Source organism: Rhinatrema bivittatum, chromosome 5, assembly GCF_901001135.1.
Source record: "Rhinatrema bivittatum chromosome 5, aRhiBiv1.1, whole genome shotgun sequence".
Taxonomy (NCBI): domain Eukaryota; kingdom Metazoa; phylum Chordata; class Amphibia; order Gymnophiona; family Rhinatrematidae; genus Rhinatrema; species Rhinatrema bivittatum.
The window spans coordinates 167,905,768-167,926,653 of NC_042619.1; positions in this window are offsets into that span (position 1 = coordinate 167,905,768).

Sequence of the window (20,886 nt, forward strand, 5' to 3'; positions counted from 1 at the left end):
CCCCCCCCCCCCCCCCCCCCACTCACCTGCATTTGGACTGTCTTGTTCTAGCCCTTTCTTCCAAATGCTCACTTTATGTTGCAAGCATAGCGGTGGATCCTTGGGCTGGCCTAACGGAGTGAGAAGGTGTGAAAGGAAGTACACTCCACTAAAAGACGTAGGCCGGGAGGCAGTGCCAAGCTGAGAGTAGAACGGAAGTCTTCGCCCTGGAAGTCCGAGGACCCCCCGAGAGGAGCTCTTGAGGTTCCGGACCGCTAGGACTTAGGTGAACAGAGAGAACTGAAGAGACTTCTTCACCCTGGAAGCCCGAGGATGCTCTGGGAGGAGCCCGTGATATCCCAGCCGCTGGGACTTAGGAGATCAGAGAGAGGAATGGATGGATGTGACTAACCTTTGTTGGAACAAGCGACACGTGCAAAGAAAACAAACAGGCCAGTGTCAGAAATCTAAATAACAAGCAGAAGATCCTGAGCTAGTACTGAAGCAAAAGATGTGAAGCTGGAGTGAAGCAAAATCAATAAAAAATACTGACTGAAGATCCTGGCTAAGCAGAAACAAAACGCTGCAGCTAGCATAAACAAGAACCTTGTTGCCAAGCAACTAAAATCAGTCAGTCACCGGGTTAAATATCTACCGGCGTCTGACGTCACTCCCAAAAGCGGCCACAGTCCGGCGGGAAAAGTCGTTTGAACTACCCCTCCCAAAGCGCGCACGCATCAGAAGGGAGGGGCCAAGTTCCGAGGCTCGGCGGCGTCTCCCTTGTGGAGACGCCACCGGGAAACAGGCTGAGCAGGCCCGAGGAGCAATGGCCCTCGCCGGAATGCTGGGAGAGAGGGAGCAAATTCGGAGCCCAAACCCCGCAGACTGAACCCCCGAAGGTGCAGGTAAGGGCTCCGTTGCGAGTCTCGTGACCAAGACCGCAACACTGTCTCTTTCAATTCTCCACATCTGCTCTATCCCTCTCTAGCCATCATCTGATAACCTTTATACTTAGCTATGCTTCCCCATAGCTCATCAGTACATGACCTAGACCTTTAGAAATGTATAGGCTATTGAATCATGTATCCTTTTAAATACATAAGATTTTCCATACTGGGTCAGAAGAAAGGTCCATCAGGCCCAGTATCCTGTTTCCAGCTGTGGCAAAATCAAGGTCACAAGCACCTGGCAGGATCCCAAGGAGTAGATAAATTCCATGCTACTTATCCCAGGGATAAGAAGTGGATTTCTGCAACTCCACCTTAATATGGATTTTTCCTCGAAGAAGTTGTCCAAATCTTTTTTCAACTGAGCTACACTAAAAGATTTCACCACATCCTCTGGCAAAAAATTCTAGAGCTTAATTATGTGCTGTTTAAAAAACTATATATTTTCTACTATTAGTTTTAAATGTATTACCTAGTAACTTCATTTTGTGTCCCCTAGTCTTTGTACTCTTTGAAAAAGTAAACAACCGATTAGCGTTTACTTGTTCCATTCTACTCATTATTTTATAGATCTCTATCATATCTCCCCTCAACTGTCTCTTATCCAAGCTGAAGAGTCCTAACCTCTTTATCTTTTCCTCATAGGAAAATCAGTCCATCCTCTTTATCAGTTTGGTTATCCTTCTCTGTATCTTTTCTAATTCTGCTATATCTTTTTTGAGATGTAGTGACCAGAACTGCACACTATACTCAAGATGAGCTCATTCCATGGAGCAATACAGAGACGTTTTGGGGCAGATTTTATAAAATTACGCGCACGCGTACTTTTGTTCACTCACCAGGCACACCAGGTGCCAAGCCGCGTAGCCTGCCTCCGTTCCCTGCGAGGCAGGCGTAACTTGCGTGCGCCGGGCCGGCCACCGACGTGCCATGGTCTGGTCCGGGGGCTGGTCCAGAGGCCGCGGCCACGCCCCCGATGATGTGCCGGCCACGACACGCCCCGACATGCCCCCGATGATGCGCCGGCCGCGACACGCCTCGACACGCCCCCGACACGCCCCCCAGGGAAGCCCCGGGACTTATGCGCATCCCGGGGCTTTGCGCTTGCCTGCAGCCTATGCAAAATAGGCTCGGCACGTGCAGAGGGGGTTTGGGGTAAGTTTTTGGGGGTTACGCGCCTAACCTATGCACGTAACCCTTTGAAAATCTCCCCCTATGATAGTCTGTTTTATTCTCCATTCCTTTTCTAATAATTCCTAAAATTCTATTTACTTTCTTGGCTACTGCTGCATACTGACAGAAGATTTCAACATATTATCAACAATGACGCTTAGAACCTTTTCTTGAATGGTGACTACTAATCTGGAACCTTGTAATGTTTAGTTATAATTTGGGTTTCTCTTCCCTAAGTGCATCACTTTGTACTTGTCCTCAGTAAATTTCATTTGCCATTTGCATGCCCAGTATCTCAGTTTTGAAAGGTCCTCTTACAATTTCTCACAATCCTTTGTGATTTGGAAACTACTGTTTCATTTGTTTCTAATCCACAACCTTGTTGGAGTCTAATGATAAGATACAGCATATATGGTTAGAATCCCATTCCAGTGATTACTTTGTACATTTCAGGATCCATATTCAGTGCTGAGCAGCTAGATAAGTTAGCCGGATTGACTTATTTGACTAACTTAACCAGGATATTCAGAGGAACGGCTGCACCACTGAATATACCTGGCTATCTTAAAAGTTTTGAGACTCCTTACTTCCACCTTTATGAAGCATATTATAATAAAGTGACTTGGAATAAAATAAAATTAGTAAAAATCTGTTATAGGTCTTTATTCTTTTTTTTTTTTTTAATTTATGCATTTTACAATAACTTTACAACAAAGAAAAATAAGAATTTAAGAATACAGACATCTCACATCTACTAAGCAACTTACATAATCTTTGTATTTATACATTGTCTGTAATAAAGAATTCTGATGAACTCCAGGAGAAAGCTAAAAAGAATAATTAGTGGTGTAAGGAAAACAAGGGATTACCCTCTAAACAATTGAAAAAGAAGACATCTCCCAGATTATTTTCATTTTTCCTCATGACCTGATGCTAAACCTTCATGAGGTTGAGAATCAAGAAATTTATGTAATTGTGTAATTTCAAAAAATACATATTTCTGACTATTTCTCAAGATCTCACATCTACATGGATATTTTACAATCATTTTACCTCCAGTATTTTCTACTTCGGACCTCTACTCAAGAAATTTTCTCATTCTGTCACACATGCACACACATCCCATGTTGGCTACAATTCTCTATCCCACACACACACATAGAAGCAGGATCTCATTCTATCTCTCATACCCACACACATCCCAGACAGGCTCCAATTCTATCACAGACACACACACACACACACACACACACACACACACACACACACACACACATATTCCAGGCATGCTACCATTCTTTCTCACAAAAACACCAGGCAGGTTCCCATTTTCTCTCACACAGGCATACTCACACAAGCCAGGCAGGCTCCCATTTTCTCTCACAAACACAAATCCCAAGCAGGCTCCCATTCTCTCACATATGCACACACATCCCAGGCATGCTCCCATTCATTTACACACACCCCCAGGCACTCTCCTATTCTCTCTCTTTCACACACACACACACACCAGGCAGGCTCCCATTCTCTCACACTCCCCCCAGGTAGGATACCATTCTTACACACACACACACACACACACATACATAGTCAGGCAGGCTCCCATTCTCTCACCATCCCAGGCAGGCTCGTATTCTCTCTCTCACACACACATAGGCAGTCTTACATTCTCTCTCTCTCTCTCTCTCTCACACACACACACCCACACTAGGCAGGCTCTCATTCTCTCACTCATACCCCAGGCACGGTCTCATTCTTACATACAAAAACACCCAGGCAAGGCTCCAATTCTCTTTTACACCACACACACCCATATACCCAGGCAGTTTCCCTTTCTTTCTTTTTCACACACACATTTGTTCCTGGTCCTGGGATCAGCTCAGAGTATCTTTTTTCCTGCCTATGGGATGAAAATGAGGGGAGCATGGGTGCCCTTGTAATTATATGGGCCTGAAACACCAACTGTGAAATGTAATCCACTGAAAAAAGTGTGAAAAGTGGAATATAAATAGAAAAACACACAAGTATTTCTCTGTATGCTTCTATCATTGTCCATCATGAAGTTTGGTATGTATGTATGTCAGGGGTAGGTGCTAGTAGGATTTGAACTGGCAACAGACTTAAGATAAAGGATCAGATCCTTAGCAAGAGACCTATCCAGAAAACTGGAAATAAAGAGGGCTAGAAGCCATAAAATACCAAGAAGGGGGAAGATGGCCATTCATTTTGTGGCATCAGATTGGCCATAGCTAAGCTATAATGAGGTTACTGGGAACAGGAAGTTATTTACAGAAACCACATAGCTATTCAAGCTCTCTAGTACATTAGAATATAGAAACATAAGATTTTCCATACTGGATCAGACAAAAGGTTCATCAAGCCCAGTATCCTGTACCTAACAGTTGCCAATCCAGGTCATATGTAACTGGCAGAATCCCAAAAATTTGAAAGATTTCCCCAAATCCACTTTAATAATGGTGTTTGGATTTTTCTTTTAGGAGCTTGTCCAAATCTTTTTAAAATCCTGCTACACCAACAGATTTTACCAAGTCCTTTGACAATGAATTCCAGAGATTAATTATGCATTGAACAAAAAACATTTTCTCTTATTTGTCTTAAATGAACTACCTAGTAACTTTATTGTATGTGTCCTAGTATTTGTACTTTTTGAAAGAATAAAAAAAACCGATTTGAATTTTCCCATTTCACTCCACTCATTATTTAATAGACCTCTATCATATCTCATCGAAGCTGAAGAGCCCTAACCTCTTTAGTCTTTCCTCATAGGAGAATCGTTCCATCCCCTTTATCATTTTGTTTCCCCTTCTCTATATTATTACTTATATATTGTATCTTTTTTGAGATGCATTGACCAGAATTGCACAATATACTCAAGGTGCAGTCACATTATAGAACAATACAGAAGTATTATGATATTCTCTGTTTTATCCTCCATTCCTTCCTAATAATTACTAGCATTCTGTTTGCTTTCTTGGCTGCTGGAGCCCACTGAGCCCACAATAAGGTCCCAATGCAATTTGATAAATGACCCTGTTTGTTTTCTATCTTATAACCAGTTCCCAATCCATAATAGATCATCGCCTCCTATCCCATGACTTTTTAATTTCTCAAGAGTCTCTCATGAGGAATTTTGTCAAATGCTTTCTGGAAATCCAAATATAGTGTATCAACTGGCTCACTTTTATACCCATATTTATTCATGCCTTCAAAAAAAATGTAGCAAATTGATGAGGCAAGACTTCCCTTGGCTAAATCAATGTTGGTTTTGTACCATTAAAATATGACTACCTATATATTTAGTAATTTTGTTCTTAATGATAGTTGTTACCATTTTTTCCAGCACCGATGTCAGGCTCACTTTTCTGTAGTTTCCTGGATCACCCCTTTTTAAAACTTGGCATTACATTGGCAACTGTTCAATCATCGGGTACCGTAGATGGTTCTGAATATAGTTTACAAATTACTCATATTAAGTCTGTAATTTCATTTTTCAGTTCTTTCATCACCTTGGGATGAAAGAATTGAAAAATCATCCCAGTGATTTGCTACTCTTTAGCTTGTCAATTTGCCTTATTATATCGTCCAGGTTCACTAAGGTTTGTATCAGTTCCTCTAAATTATCATCTTTAAATATAATTTCTGGCATGGGTATCTCCTTTATATCTTTCTCAGTAAAGACTGTAGCAAAGAATTAATTTAGTCTCTCCAGCATGGGCTTGTTTTCCCTAAATGCCTCTTTTGCCTCTTGATCATCTAGTGGTCCAACTGTTGCTATCCCGGTCGCCAGACTAGCGACCGGGCGCTTACCTCCGTGCCGAGGCCCCAGCTCGTGTCGCGCTCCGCCGGGGTTTCAGGCCTGTGCAGCCGCATGGCAGCGGCGTCTCCCTCGTGGAGACGCCGTCGAGGCCGATTCTAACTCCTCCCCCCTGCCGAGGTACGCGCGCGCGCGAGGGGACAGCATTTGTAGGTCCAGCACCCGGAAGTGCTGAACCGCCCCTTTCCTGACGTCAGAGGCTGGCTGGCTATATAAACCAGCTTCAGTCTCTCTTACCTTGCCTTGCAACGAGGTCGCTCCTGTGAGTACTTAGTTGCTTCCCTGGATCCTGCCTTGCTCCGTTCCTGCTTGTTCCAGTCCTTGTTCCTGTGGTTCCTGCCGTGCTCCGTTCCTGCTTGTTCCAGTCCTTGTTCCTGAGGATCCGTTCCTGTTTGCTCCTGTCCTTGTTCCTGTGGTTCCGCTCCAGGTTTTCCAGCTTTTCGTCTTCAGCCAGCCTTGACCTTCGGACTTCTGCTTGACCCATCTTGTCTTCAGCCAGCCCTGATCTTCAGACTTCTGCTTGACCCTTCTTGTCTTCAGCCAGCCCTGATCTTCGGACTTCTGCTTGACCCTTCTTGTCTTCAGCCAGCCCTGACTACCGGACCTCCTAAGTCCCAGCGACCCGGACCCCTACGGGCTCCTCCTGGGGGGGTCTCGGGTTTCCAGGGCGAACACTTGCTCCTACCCGCCAGATCCGTACCGCCTCCCGGCTCCTTTTCCATCGTCTGGTTTCCACTATCCAGACAGCCGGGCCAAGGGTTCACTAAACAGACTTTTCATAACACCAACTGAGTTCCTTGCAGGCTTTCTGCTTTGAATGTACCTTAACATTTTTATTATGAGTTTTTGCTTCCATGGCAAGCTTTTTTTCAAATTCTCTTTGCCTTTCTTATCAATGCTTTGTGTCTAACTTGCTAGTGCTTATGCTGTTTCCTGTTTTCTTAATTTGCATCCCTTTCCCATTTTTGAAATATATATATTTTAGCTACAATAGCCTCTCTCGTCTCACCTTTGAACAATGCCTATGGTGATTTAACTTTCTTTACATATTTTGTAATGCATGGAATGCATATGTTCTGGGCTTCCAAGCTGGTATTTTTAAATAAGATCCATGAATGCTGTAAACTCTTAACTTTTGCAGCTGTTCCTTTCAGTTTTTTCCTGTGCATTTACTTGCAAATAGCATGCTCTATTTTCTGAAATGAAAAACAAAATGAAAAAAACTCATGAAACTTTAAAAAAATTAAAATGCATTTTTACAAATCTACATGAAAAACTAAGGGACAATTCTTGCGGTGCACATCTCTATCCCACATCTTTCTATGGTGGTTTGTGTAGTTTAAATCACTAATCTGTATCTAGTGACAGAGGAGGAGGATATGACCTCAGATGCCACTATTATCCTCCTCCTCCTCATGTCAACTGGCTTGGCTTGGGGACAGAAGGAAGGGGGGAGGAATGAAAAAAGGGATGGAGGAATGAGAGAAGATTTTCTGGGTGATGTGATACAGGATCAGCTGGAGTTAAGAAAAAGGACAGAGAGAGGGAATGGGAGAAGAGGTAGTTAGCAGAGTGCAAGAGGCTGATAGAGAGGATTCGCTTCAGGTATGGGGGCATGAGAGAGATGATCAGCACTAGCATGTGTATGTGGATAAAGGTGAGTTGATAACGGTGGTAGGGACATTGTACCTGAAGACTGGAGAGTGGCCAATGTAACCCCAATATTTAAAAAAGGCTCCAGGGGTGAACCAGGAAACTATAGACCAGTGAGCCTGACTTCAGTGCTAGGAAAAATAGTGGAAACTATTGTAAAAATCAAAATTGTAGAGCATATAAAAAGACATGGTTTAATGGAACACAGTCAACATGGATTTACTGAAGGGAAGTCTTGCCTAACAAATCTACTTCATTTTTTTGAAGGGGTTAATAAACATGTGGATAAAGGTGAACTGGTAGATGTAGTATATTTGGATTTTCAGAAGGCGTTTGACAAAGTCCCTCATGAGAGGCTTCTAAGAAAACTAAAAAGTCATAGAATAGGAGGCGATGTCCTTTCATAGATTACAAACTGGTTAAAAGACAGGAAACAGAGCATAGGAATAAATGATGAATTTTCTCAGTATGCCTCAAGGATATGTACTTGGACCAGTGCTTTTCAATATATTTATAAATGATCTGGAAAGGAATACGACGAGTGAGGTTATCAAATTTGCGGATGATACAAAATTATTCAGAGTAGTTAAATCACAAGCGGATTGTGACACATTACAGTTGCAAGACTAGAAATTGGGCATCCAAATGGCAGATGAAATTAAATGTGGTCAAGTGCAAGGTGTTGGATATAGGTAAAAATAACCCTTGCTGTAGTTACACGATGGTAGGATCTATATTAGGAACTAGGGATGTGAATCGTTTATCTGACGATTGAAAATATCGTCCGATATTTTGAATATTGTCAGATATCGGGGGGGTCCCCGATAGCGATAGGAAACACCACGATTAATTTAGTGGGTTTTCTTATCGTTATGGGGAGGGGGGCGGGAAGAAAGGACACAACCTAAAAACACAACCTGACCCTTTAAAATGAGTTTGTGGGAGGAAGGAGAGGTGTACCAGCTATTGCAGGAGTCCCGAGGCGAGTGCTGACGCTGTAACAGAGAGAGAGACATTCTATCTCCTCGTCGAGGGAGAGGAGGACGCGGCTGTGGACACACCCCCAGGTGACGTCACTCTTGAGCACCCGGAACAGCATAAAAGCAGGCACCTGCAGGGTAATAGTCGGAGGAAGGAGAGGTGTACCGGCTATTGCAGGAGTCCCGAGGCAAGTGCTGACGCTGTAACAGAGAGAGAGACATTCTATCTCCTCGTCGAGGGAGAGGAGGACGCGGCTGTGGACACGCCCCCAGGTGACGTCACCCTTGAGCACCCGGAACAGCATAAAAGCAGGCACCTGCAGAGTAATAGTCGGAGGAAGGAGAGGTGTACCGGCTATTGCAGGAGTCCCGAGGCGAGTGCTGACGCTGTAACAGAGAGAGAGAGACATTCTATCTCCTCGTCGAGGGAGAGGAGGATGTGGCTGTGGACACGCCCCCAGGTGACGTCACTCTTGAGCACCCGGAACAGCATAAAAGCAGGCACCTGTGGCGCGCAGCGGCTGGCGTGCAGCTGAAGCCGCGCGCCAAGGGGCGCGCCCCTGGTAAATTTTGTTTCTATAGAAGTTTACCATGGGAAAGAAACGCAAGTCAAAGAACTGGACCTCCTCACCAACTACTCCCGTCACAAGGAAAGGACCTATGGACAACCATATAATTCATATGGGTGAGTCCATAGTACGGGGCGATTTAGAAGGTAGCTCCCCTCTTGGGGTTACCTTGAGCCCCAGGTCTAGTCAACCCATCCTACAGCCTTTAATGGAAGGTATTGGTGAGACTGTAACAGCTGAAGACCCACGAGTGAAGCCCCTAGGAAATCTAGAAGGGTGCATCACTGGAGGGAATAGGCTGTTTGGTACTAATATAGAAGGGAGAACTGAAACTGCTAGTAAAATATAGTGCCTTGTCCAATGGTATTGCCATAGTTGACTGAAGAGGTAGATGAGTGTAATATAGAACCAGAAAATGTTACTCTTTCTGATGTTTGGAAATTGTCAGCAAAAATAGATAAAAAATTAACTAGGTCTGTTATGCAAACACATGAATTTTCCCTTCAGGTAAAGGCAAAATTTGAAGATCTTGATAATAGAATTATGAGAGTAGAACAAGCGGTTGAGACGTTGGGCCCACAAGTTAATACTATTGCTGTCACCAATACCTCATTTATAAAAGATAATTTAATGCTACATAATCAGATAGAATTATTGGAGAATGAATGTTAAATTTTCCTAAAACAAGATTATTGTCAGCAGGAGAATTATTCAATAAATATGCAATGGAGATTTTATCCTTTGAGAATGATAAAATACCAATACTATCAAGGTTATATTATTTACCTACAAGAAAGATTACTCAGGTACAAGAGGAGGGGATGGATATGCTGAACAGTCCTGGAATCTCCACCTTTTTGGAGGATTCCATGGATATCATTAACACTAGAGCTACATTGTTATTTTCTTTTTCCTTAAAGAAAGATAAAGAGAGATTTTTTTCTAAATATTTTCAGGACAAGGATATTAATTTTTGCGGGCATAAAGTCCAAATCTTTCCAGACGTTTCCCGTGCTACCCAAGCACGTAGGAAACAATTTCTTAATTTGAGGAAACAGGCTCTTGATTTAGGGGCCAGTTATTTTCTAATATTTCCTTGTAAATGCCTAATAACTTTTCAGGATAATAAGTTTATCTTTACCGACCCCTTCCACTTGGAGAGATTCTTAAAGGATAAATCTCAGTAGTAGGTAGAATTTATTTTTTAGTTAGGAGTTAGGGTTGTATAAGAAATAACAGACAAAAGCAAGTAGTTAGGAAACCCTCCTTCCTACCCTTGAAGTGGACTAGGATTGTTATGAATTATGATTTGTGTGAAATACTTATTGTGATATTTTATTTCTTTACTTTTCTTGGTAATTGTATTTGTGAAAACATATTATAATTCAATAAAATATTAAATTATAAAAAAAAATAAATAAAATGAGTTTGTTAGTATCCCCCCACCCTCCGGACCCCCCCCAAAAAATTTTTTTAAAAACCTGGTGGTCCAGCAGGGGTCCAAGGAGCATTCTCCCATGCTCAGGCTGTCGGCTGCCACTAATCAAAATGGCGCTGATGGCCCTTGCTCTTACCATGTAACAGGGGCTATCGGTGCCACTGGTCGGCCCCTGTCACATGGTAGGTGCACTGAATGGCCCCACCATTTTTAAAGATGGCGCCGGCCATCCATTGCTCCTACCATGTGACAGGGACCGGCCAATGGCACAGATACCCTGTCACATGCTAAGGGCAAAGGGCCATCGGCGCCATTTTGTTTACTGGCAGCCAACGGCCCGAGCGCAGGAGAATGCTCCCGGGACCCCCGCTGGACCACCAAGTATTTAAAAAATGTTGGGGGGGTCCGGAGGGTGGGGGGATACTAACAAACTCATTTTAAAGAGTCGGCTGTATTTTTTGGTTATCAGCTCGGGCGCAGCCGATAAAAAAAAAACCCGATCGGACAGCAGGAAAATAATTTCACGATGTGAATCGGAACCGGAATCAGAACCGATACCGGTTCCGATTCACATCTCTATTAGGAACTACCGCCCAGGAAAAAGATCTAGGCATCATAGTGGATAATACTTTCAAATCGTCGGCTCAGTGTGCTGCAGCAAACAAAAAAGCAAACAGAATGGTAGGAATTATAAGGAACGGAATGGTTAATGAAACAGAAAATTCTATAATGCCTCTGTATCGCTCCATGGTGAGACCACACCTTGAATACTGTGTACAGTTCTGGTTGCTGCATTTCAAAAAAGATATAGTTGCGATGGAGAAGCAACAGAGAAGGGCAACCAAAATGATAAAGGGGATGGAACAGCTCCCCTATGAGGAAAGGTTGAAGAAGTTAAGGCTGTTCAGCTTGGAGAAGAGATGGCTGAGGGGGGATATGATAGAGATTTTTAAGATCATGAGAGGTCTTGAACAAGTAGATGTGAATCAGATATTTACACTTTCAGATAATAGAAGGACTAGAGGGCATTCTATGAAGTTTGCAAGTAGCACATTTAAGACTAATTGAGAAAATTATTTTTCACTCAATGCACAATTAATCTCTGGAGTTTGTTGCCAGAGGATGTGGTTTGTGCAGTTAGTGTAGCTGGATTCAAAAAAGGTTTGAAAGTTCTTGGAGAAGAAGTCTATTAACAACTATTAATCAAGTTTACTTAGGGAATATCATCCACTGCTATTAATTGCTTCAGTAGCATGGGATCTTCTTGGTATCTGGGTTCTTGTGGCCTGATTTGGCCTCTGTTGGAAACAGGATGCTGGGCTTGATGGTTTGACCCAACATGGCAATTTCTTATGTTCTTATGTTCTTAGGATGAGGATTTAAAGGGGAATAGAAATGAATCAAAGAGGGATCTGTTCCCCCAATCCGGATGCTCCATCTTTCTCCCCATCCATTTAATCCAAATATATACTTCCTGATCCTGAAAACTACACCTATTCACTCTTCTTCCTTTTTTCTTGATCCCCTTCCAATCACCAAGCTACTCTTTACCTCTCCTCATTCCAGAGAAATTCTTTCCAATGTGATTCCCTCTTCTCTGCATTAATTGCCCCTTTTTCCTCCTCTGTCCTCCACATTGATCATTGAGATGTTTATCCCTCCCCACTTAAACAAAAATTCAGCAAAATAAATTATCTAGACCTGTAATCATGACTGGATAACTACTTTATTTTTATAAATTTGTATTTATTTTTATAATGTAAAAATTGTGTTCATTAATATGGAAACTATGAAAATTTATGCAAATATGCTACAGACTTGAAATAAAATTTCAGAAACGTTACTGCAAATGTTTCAAACACTATCCTATGATATCTCATTCATTAAGCAATTTTCCCATAGACATGGAACTGGGAAGAGAATGGCAAGGAGAGATTCCCGATCGGGAGACCCGTCCCCCTGATGTCATCGCAGCCTGCGCTGGACCGTTAAATGGCGCCATGCCACTGGGCACCCGTGCACAAGGGAGGCCACCCACCATCACCAGGCACACTGCAACACCTCACATCCAAGAGAAAAAAGAGAAAAATCACATCAGGAACTGGGAAGAGAATGGCGAGGAGAGATCCCCGATCAGGAGACCCGTCCTCCAACGTCATCGCAGCCTGCGCCGGACCGTTAAATGGCGCCATGCCACCAGGCGTCGTGTGCCAAAGGGGCGCGACAAAGGGGCATTCCCCTTTGTGCACCCCTTAGTGCAATCCGGAGTGATAGCTCTATTTAAACACTTAAAAATAATCTTTGCAAACAAATGTCTCTCTATGTTATTTTAACATGTGTGTAACATTCCTATGTTTGTAAACCGTTATGATGGCTTTATAATGAAGCTGAATGATGGTATATAAGACCTGATAAATAAATAAATAAATAAAATAAATATGCTTTACAAAGGAGATCACTGACTATATTAGTAACCACCTTCTAGACTGAATCCATACCCTTTATATCCTTCTGAAGGTGTACTCTCAACTGTATGCAGTATTCCAAGTGACGTCTCACCAAGCATCTTTCTATTTTGTTCTATTGCCTTATCCACCTGTTTGGCTACCTTTAGATTATCAAATATGATCTCCCAAAGAGCTCCATCTTGATTTGTGCAGAGAAGAATTTCACCTCCTATACTTTTCTATTCCCTTTGGTTTTTGCAGCTCAAATGCATGACTCTACAATTTTTACGATTAAATCTTAGCAGTTAGACTCTAGGCCATTCTTCAAGCTTCCTAGATCCCTCTTCATGTTTTCCAAAACTTCCTGGCTATTTACTCTGTTGCAGGTTTTGTTAACACCCATAAAAAATAGAGAAACCTTTCCTGATAGTCCTTCCACATTATAACTTGTGAAAATGTTGAAAAGAACTGGTCCAAAGACAAATCCCTGTAGCACACCATCAGGAGTGAACTTAATTTACCACTACCCTTTGTAACCACCACTGAACCAGCTTCTAACCCAGTCAGGCACTTTAGGACCCATACCAAGGGTGCTCAGTTTCGGGTAGATTTTAAAAATGCTGCGCACGTAAATAATGGGGGTTACATGCGTGACTGGGCCTTGTGCGTGCCGCGCACATTTTCAAAGGGGCCTTGCCATGCGTGTAACCCCCTTTCTGCGCAGAAGTGCTGGGTCCAAGGAAAGGGGCAGTCCAGGGGCTGGGGAGGGGTGGGGCTGGAGGCAGCCGGTACAGTGGTCATTTGCTGCTGTGCCGGGGAAGCGCATGCCGGCAGTTGGCCGGCAAGTGCAAGTTGCTTCTGCTCCAACGGAGTAGTAAGCAAAAAAAAAAGAAAAAAAGAAAAGGTAGGCAAAAGGGTTTAGGGTGTGGGGAAGAGGGAGGGAGTATGGGTAGGGGGGTAGGGAAGTTTCCTCCCAGTCTGCTCCTTAGTTGGCGCAGACAGGGAGGGAACTGGGAGAGGCCCGATCTCATCGCCACACAGACTTTTCTAAAATTAGGCCCCCTGCACGCCACCCACACATGCACGTGCAGATTATAAAATCCAGGATGAATGTGTGCACGGCTCACAGATTTTATAACGTGCGCGCGCCAGAGCACGCATGTTATAATATCGGCACGTCCATGTGCGTGCGTGCACCATCTACCCTTTTATTTACTTATATTTCCTATGCAGAGCCATGTCAAAGACCTTATTGAAATCCAAGTATACTACAGCTAACGTTCTTCCTTGATCCAACTCTCTAGTCACCCCAGTCAAATAAATTGATCAAATTTGTCTGACAAGACCTGGCAAATTTAGATTGCCTCAGATCTTGTAATTCATGGGATTCCAGAATTGCACTGTTTTATCAGTGATTCCATTAATTTACTCACCAAAGTGATCACACTAATCAGTCTGTAGCTCCCAGCCTCCTCTTTACTTTCACTTTTGTAAATAAGAACCACCACCACCTGTCTCCAGTCCACCAAAACTACTCCCAAATCTAAAGAAACATTGAAAAGCTCAGCCAGCAGACCTGCTGGAATTTCTCTAAGTTCCCTTAAAACCCACAGCTTTTTTGTTCTTATAGTTTAGCTAGTTCCTCATGAACACATTTTTCTGGAAACTGGAGTTTATTTCACTTCCAATCATATTTATGTTTGTTTTCTGTGGTCCTACTCCTTCCTTTCCTCGATGAACACTGAACAGAAAACCATGATAAACAATTCTACTTTTTCTTTATCACCTTCTACATATTAATCCCCTTCTCCTCTTAGTCTCACTGTGCCATTTTTTGTACTACTTCCAATCACTAACATATCAGAAAAATGCCTTGTCTCCCCATTTTATCCTAGTAAAGGATGGCAACTTTCAAACCGGTGTGTGGGTGTGCGCTGCATATATGCACGCATGTTATAAAACAGGCTGGCCATGTGCTCATAGGTCTGTGTTTTAAGTGGGTGGTGAAATCCCATTTCTACCACACAAGTTGGGGGATTTTAAAAGGGGCGCACACAATTGCCAGTTTCACCAGTTATTCTACCATGTCACCCAGTTAATAGCTAAGTCTTCCAACCTCCATAGTTTAATAGTCTTCACCACCTCCCCCCCCATTAGCTCAGACTTTTTAAACTCTTCAGATATGGCTACTCTTCCTTTTTTTTTTTAAATTTATACCTCCTGAACAGCAGAAGTAAACTTATGTGGTTTTAGATTTGGGCGTGCACCCAGGCAAGTAAGTATTTGCCTGCACATCCCTCAGCTCCACCCTGGAAAGCTCATAGCCTGCTCAGATGCCACCTCGACCATGCCCCTTTTTGAATCAGAGTGAGATGTGTGCTCTCCGGAATATATATTATGCACATATCTGGGCAGCTTTTAAAATACATTGGGTGTGAGCTTGACTTATTCAATCATCCCCTGATTGATGTGCACTGAGCTTTTAAAATGGGAGATAATAAGGTCCATATTCAAAAGTTACTTAGCCAGATAAATCAGACTTATCCAGCTAAGTGGCTGCCGCTGAATATCTGGCTATACCCTTATTGGATGTAACTGGGCAACATTACATAACTGGCTAACTTGACCTAGATTCATCAAAAAGCTATTAGTATAGTGAAAATTGCACCCATAATAAAAAGGCATGGTTAGGCTAATTTCCATGCTGCCACATAGGTAATTTATACTACTGTAAGAGGGGGCACTTTGAACTCAGGGTGGGGTAGGTTATGGGAGCAGTTTCACATACACAGTCAGAAGTACGAACAGCAAAGTTGACAGCACTGAAGATTTTCTGTCATTTAGAGTGATGAAAGGTAAAAGAGGAGGTGATTTGAATATAGTACTCTCTACCTAGCTTGATGAATTCTCTACCTAGGTTCAATTAATCTAGGTAGAGAGTACATTGTACAAATAGACTCTCTTTACCTTTCAACATTCCAAATGACAGAAAATCTTCAGTGCTGTCAACTTTGCTGTTCGTACTTCTGACTATGTATGTAAAACTGCCCTCCCAAACCTATCCCATGCTTGAAACCCATCCTGAGTTAAAAATGCACTCTCTCTCTCTCTCTCTCTCCCTCTCCCCTAGGAGGAGGGTGTCTCTAGCGCCTCCTTATTGGCAGAAGCAGTGGCTGTCAGCGGGTCTGACAACCGACGCTTAATTTTACCGGCCTCGGTTGTCGAACCCTCCGACAGCTACGGGTTCGGAAAATGGACGCCGGCGGGATGCGGGCAGATTTTTTTTTTAATTTGTGGGGCCTCTGACTTAATATTAGTATGATATTAAGCTGAGGGTGTACAGAAAAGCAGTTTTTTCTGCTTTTCTGTACACTTGCCCGGTGCCATCTGAAATTAACGCCTACCTTTGGGCAGGCGTTAATTTCTGAGAGTAAATTGTGTGGCTTGACTGCACATTTTACTTTCTGTATTTTAGATGACTAACTAATAGGCTCATCAACATGTATTTGCATGTGATGAGTGCTATTAGTTTCGGGGGAGGGTTGGCCACTCATTTTCCACAAGCTATTACCCCTTACTGTATAAGGTGTAATAATAGTGCGTCAAAAATGCGCAGCCAAAAGGGGACTAAACGGTGTGCTCGACTGAGCGCACCATTCTGTATTGGCCTGAAAGCTGGATAGCTTTAAATAAAGGCATCAAAGTGGCTTGCCCAAGATATTTCAGTGAAGGAAGCATTATTTAAACCCTGGTTTTCTCTAGTTCACAGTCCATTGCTTTAACTACTAAGTCACACTTTTTTCCCCACAATGGGTCCACAATGTTTATTAATGCAATTTTATGAAAACCATATGACAATTATAACAAACAGTTGAACATACTCACACTACATGGTGATTTCTTGTTTAAATTACTTAAAAATCTTTTTATCCACTAAATTAAATTCAGTATTTATTTTAACCATGAACTAGTTAAGATCCTCAACAGAAAATTTAATGCCAATTTCAAAAGCATATCCCTTTAAGTCCTACTCATTTAGATGCAAGTGTCTTAGATGCTCAGATAGTGTTGGCTGTTCTTGTTGACATTTATAATGCCTTAGATATTCAAATCAGCTTTATGTCTTCTATTTGTTATGGTAATTTACAAACTTATCACATGGTTTATCTACATAAATACAGCTTTCACTAATAGGTCTTACAGGATCAGACACATACTGTAAAGGTGCCCCAATTTTTAGTGTCTTAAATTACCATAAGCACATAAAAATAGTGTATTGCTTTCCTCTAGACTCATTTTATGTGGTTGTTGAAAGCCCTTTTGCATTCTATTGTATGTCTGGAGGTCTGTGTATAAAATAGATTGAGGAAAAAAGAAAAGTGAAGACACCTGCTGGCTTGTAGCACAAATATTAAAATATCTTAGCGTCTGCTGAAAGGAGAATTGGAACAATATGTCATTACTGAAGGATGACTTTCAAGTTCTAATGTATTATAATGAAAACAGTATGACAAACCTAATGAGACAGTGAAGATCTGGGTAATTGTTCCAACAGTGTATGGTAACTTTTCCAGTCATTATTGGCAAACATAAAACCTAATGAGATTTTATTAATTTAAAAGCAGTACATCTACAAAACATTTCCTTATTGCCTTCTCTTCCTTCCCATGTGTATTTGAACTTTTACTTTAATTGTTCTGGGATCTATAAGTATATTAAATATACTGTATATTCTTAACAAAATGCTTTTATTTACTTTTGATTTCACTTCTTGATGCTTATTTGCATTCATATAGGCAGGACTGCACTGTGTAACTTCCAGACATTGCCATTCTTTTAAACATGATAAAAACTGCTGTTAGTGGAGTAACTCTAGGTATTCACATTTTTGGAGTTATCTGATATTGCATTTTTGTTTTACTGTAACATAAGTTCTAGTTATATTATTATTGGTTATAAAGGAATAAATGTGACATCAATATGGACATGACTGTGGTAATTAGTTATAAGTAGGGATCTGCATTCATTTGAAACTACATTGCCAATATCATTTGTCATTTTCAAAACAAAATGAAAGAAAAAGCACATTTCATGTTGCTTTCATCTGTTGTTTTAGTAGTGCATAAAAAAACACACAAAAGTGGGAAAACTAATGAAAACAAAAGCTGATCCCCAAATGACACAAAAATACATTTTTTGGCCTGCATACCCCTTGTTATAAGGAAAGGATATAGTTAATCAGCATGATGAACTAAAAAAGTGCTATTTGTAATGCAATATGTGAAATGCAGATAAAAAAGATATTTGTATCAGTGGAACTGAAGCTTTCTGAATCACATTTTCCTTCATGCTCAGCTCCATAATCCTGCCCTGCACCCACACTATAGAGCTGGGGCTATTCATGTTATGGCACAGAAAACTATTTCTCTTCACATTTCCAAGAATAAACATTCACAAAAACAGCAAGGTGACACACTCGAGAAGGAACATCTTTTCCAAGCTGGACCAGTTCATTAATGATACTAGTGAACCAGACCCTCAGGCTTCTTCACTCCTACCTGTCCGTTAGCTGATTTTCTGCCATTTAGACAAACTTCTAAAAATAAATCTGAGTCACCCTCGCTGTGGGACATGCACATTAGCATGTCCTATTAGTATATAATAGTGTTACTGATGGATACCACATGTCTTGCTGGTACTGTTATGAACCCATTGGTTTGTGTACATTCCCATCACTGGTCCCTAAAGAGGCTGTAAGGTAGTCTAGGTCACTTTTATCATAGATAAACTGTCTGGCACCACCGAATTGGCTTGTATTAAAATCACTGCTAGGTAGTGCTACATGTTTTGCTATTAGTACCATCCAATGTTGTCAATATTCTTTAGAGACAGGGTAATTGCACATATTAGAGCAGGAGTGGCCGACTCTGGTCTTTGGGAGTCACAAACCGGGCAGGTTTTCAGGATAGCCACAATGAATAGGCATGAGATAGATTTGCATATACTGCCTCCATTGTACATAAATCTATCTCATGTATATTCATTGTGGACATCCTGAAAACCTGCCCAGTTTGTGGCTCTCGAGGACCGGAGTTGGCCACCCATGTATTAGTGGGAAGGCTGTGTTCTTTTTCCCGCTCCCTCAGATTCCATTCCTCTATTCTCCCTCACATTCTTAAATATCTCCACTATTTTTTACATTTCTTTTTGCTACTCTTACTTTTATTACTAAGTTTTACTTTGTTTTGCTCACCATGGTTCTATCATGGTTCACTAAGTGGGAAAAAATATTAAAATCTAGGTCATTCTGACTGCGAGCACATGGGCACCATCTGGCAAGTATATGCAGTGTATTTATCACAGAAGACTAAACCTTCTTCCTGATGCAAACATACTTCACTCAATGCTGTTCTGTCCCTGAGGAGACAGCATTTATAGAACCCTGGTGAAGCACACCTTTCCTGTACACACATCGTACAATTCTTTATTTCTGAAATACAGTCATGACCTTACAATTTAACAACCATCTTCTATACATCATCATACGGCAGGCCTAGGGGCACTGGGTACTGAAGGCTGAGCTGTCATACTGCATCACCTATCCAGTGGTCATGTCATTACAGAGCAGGCTTTGCTTTCATACATCCCAGGCCTGCAATCAAACTACCACCACATTTTACATCACATCCATAATACATATTGCTATGCTGCCCTTTAGGATAGGATACCCCGCATACCTTATGCTGTCACTGCTCTGAACAGGGATGTAATACAATCAAAATTGAAATAATCACTGGAGGGAAAATAATAAATAAAACTACTGCAATAGCATGCTACTTTGAAAAGGGAGAATATTGGGGATGTGCAGAGGCAAAATGGTTGTTTCAGTTTGTTTATTCATTTTGTAGGTCACTTCCATTTGTTTGTTTTGTTTCAAATGGAAAAGAAATTATTTTTTTATTCCATTTATTTTTGTCTTTCCTATTAAAATCAATGGGGGAATCAATGCAGCCTATTTTCAGCTTCATTACTGGGGATTTCTAATAAATTCTAATGAGAAGTGTGGGTAGGCATCATTCGAAGGAGGAAGAAAACTGCAAGGCACAGAATGTTGCAAAGTGGCACCTAAAATATCATGAATAGCGCATGGTACTGTAAAAGGGCAAAAGAGTACCTCCAGTGGCAGGAATTCTCTAAGGCACCATGAAAGGAGTAAAGCAGCAGCAGCAGCAAACATAGGCCTGGATTTATCAAAATGCACTAAATATCGCATGTGATAGGAAAAGGGGCATGTTTTATGGTAAGAGGCTGTTTATCGCAAAGTGCACTATCTTAGCGCTTTGCATATGTATTTCCGCAAACTGCAATAACTTTTTCACACTTTGCAGTATGTACCATAATTGGTGCAATGAGATGGAGAGAGAGAGAGAGTGAGAGAGAGAGAGACTAGCTACAACAATGCCTCATACTAGGTAGATATATATATATTTTTTTTAATATCTTTATTTCTGAAGTTTTTCATAACAGGTGAAAACAACAACATGATAAATCACCAGAATGGAACCACAGACATAAACCCCATGTGGGGGTAAGAAAGGTATTGGTGGAACATAGCAAGCCATATCACAACTGATAGTTCACAAACTATGAAAGAAAACCATCCCAGTCACACACCACCTTCCGCCGCCCCCATCCCCACTCCCCTCCCCCACCCACATAAGTGTTGATTAGAGGAATTAAGGGATTAAAGGAATTAAAGGAGTTGAAGGCATTGTTCATCTATAGAGGCATAGGAGCTTCACTTTCCGATCAAATGGAGATGAATAGAGCCCACGCACTGCGGTCAATGAGGTCATGAGTCTATA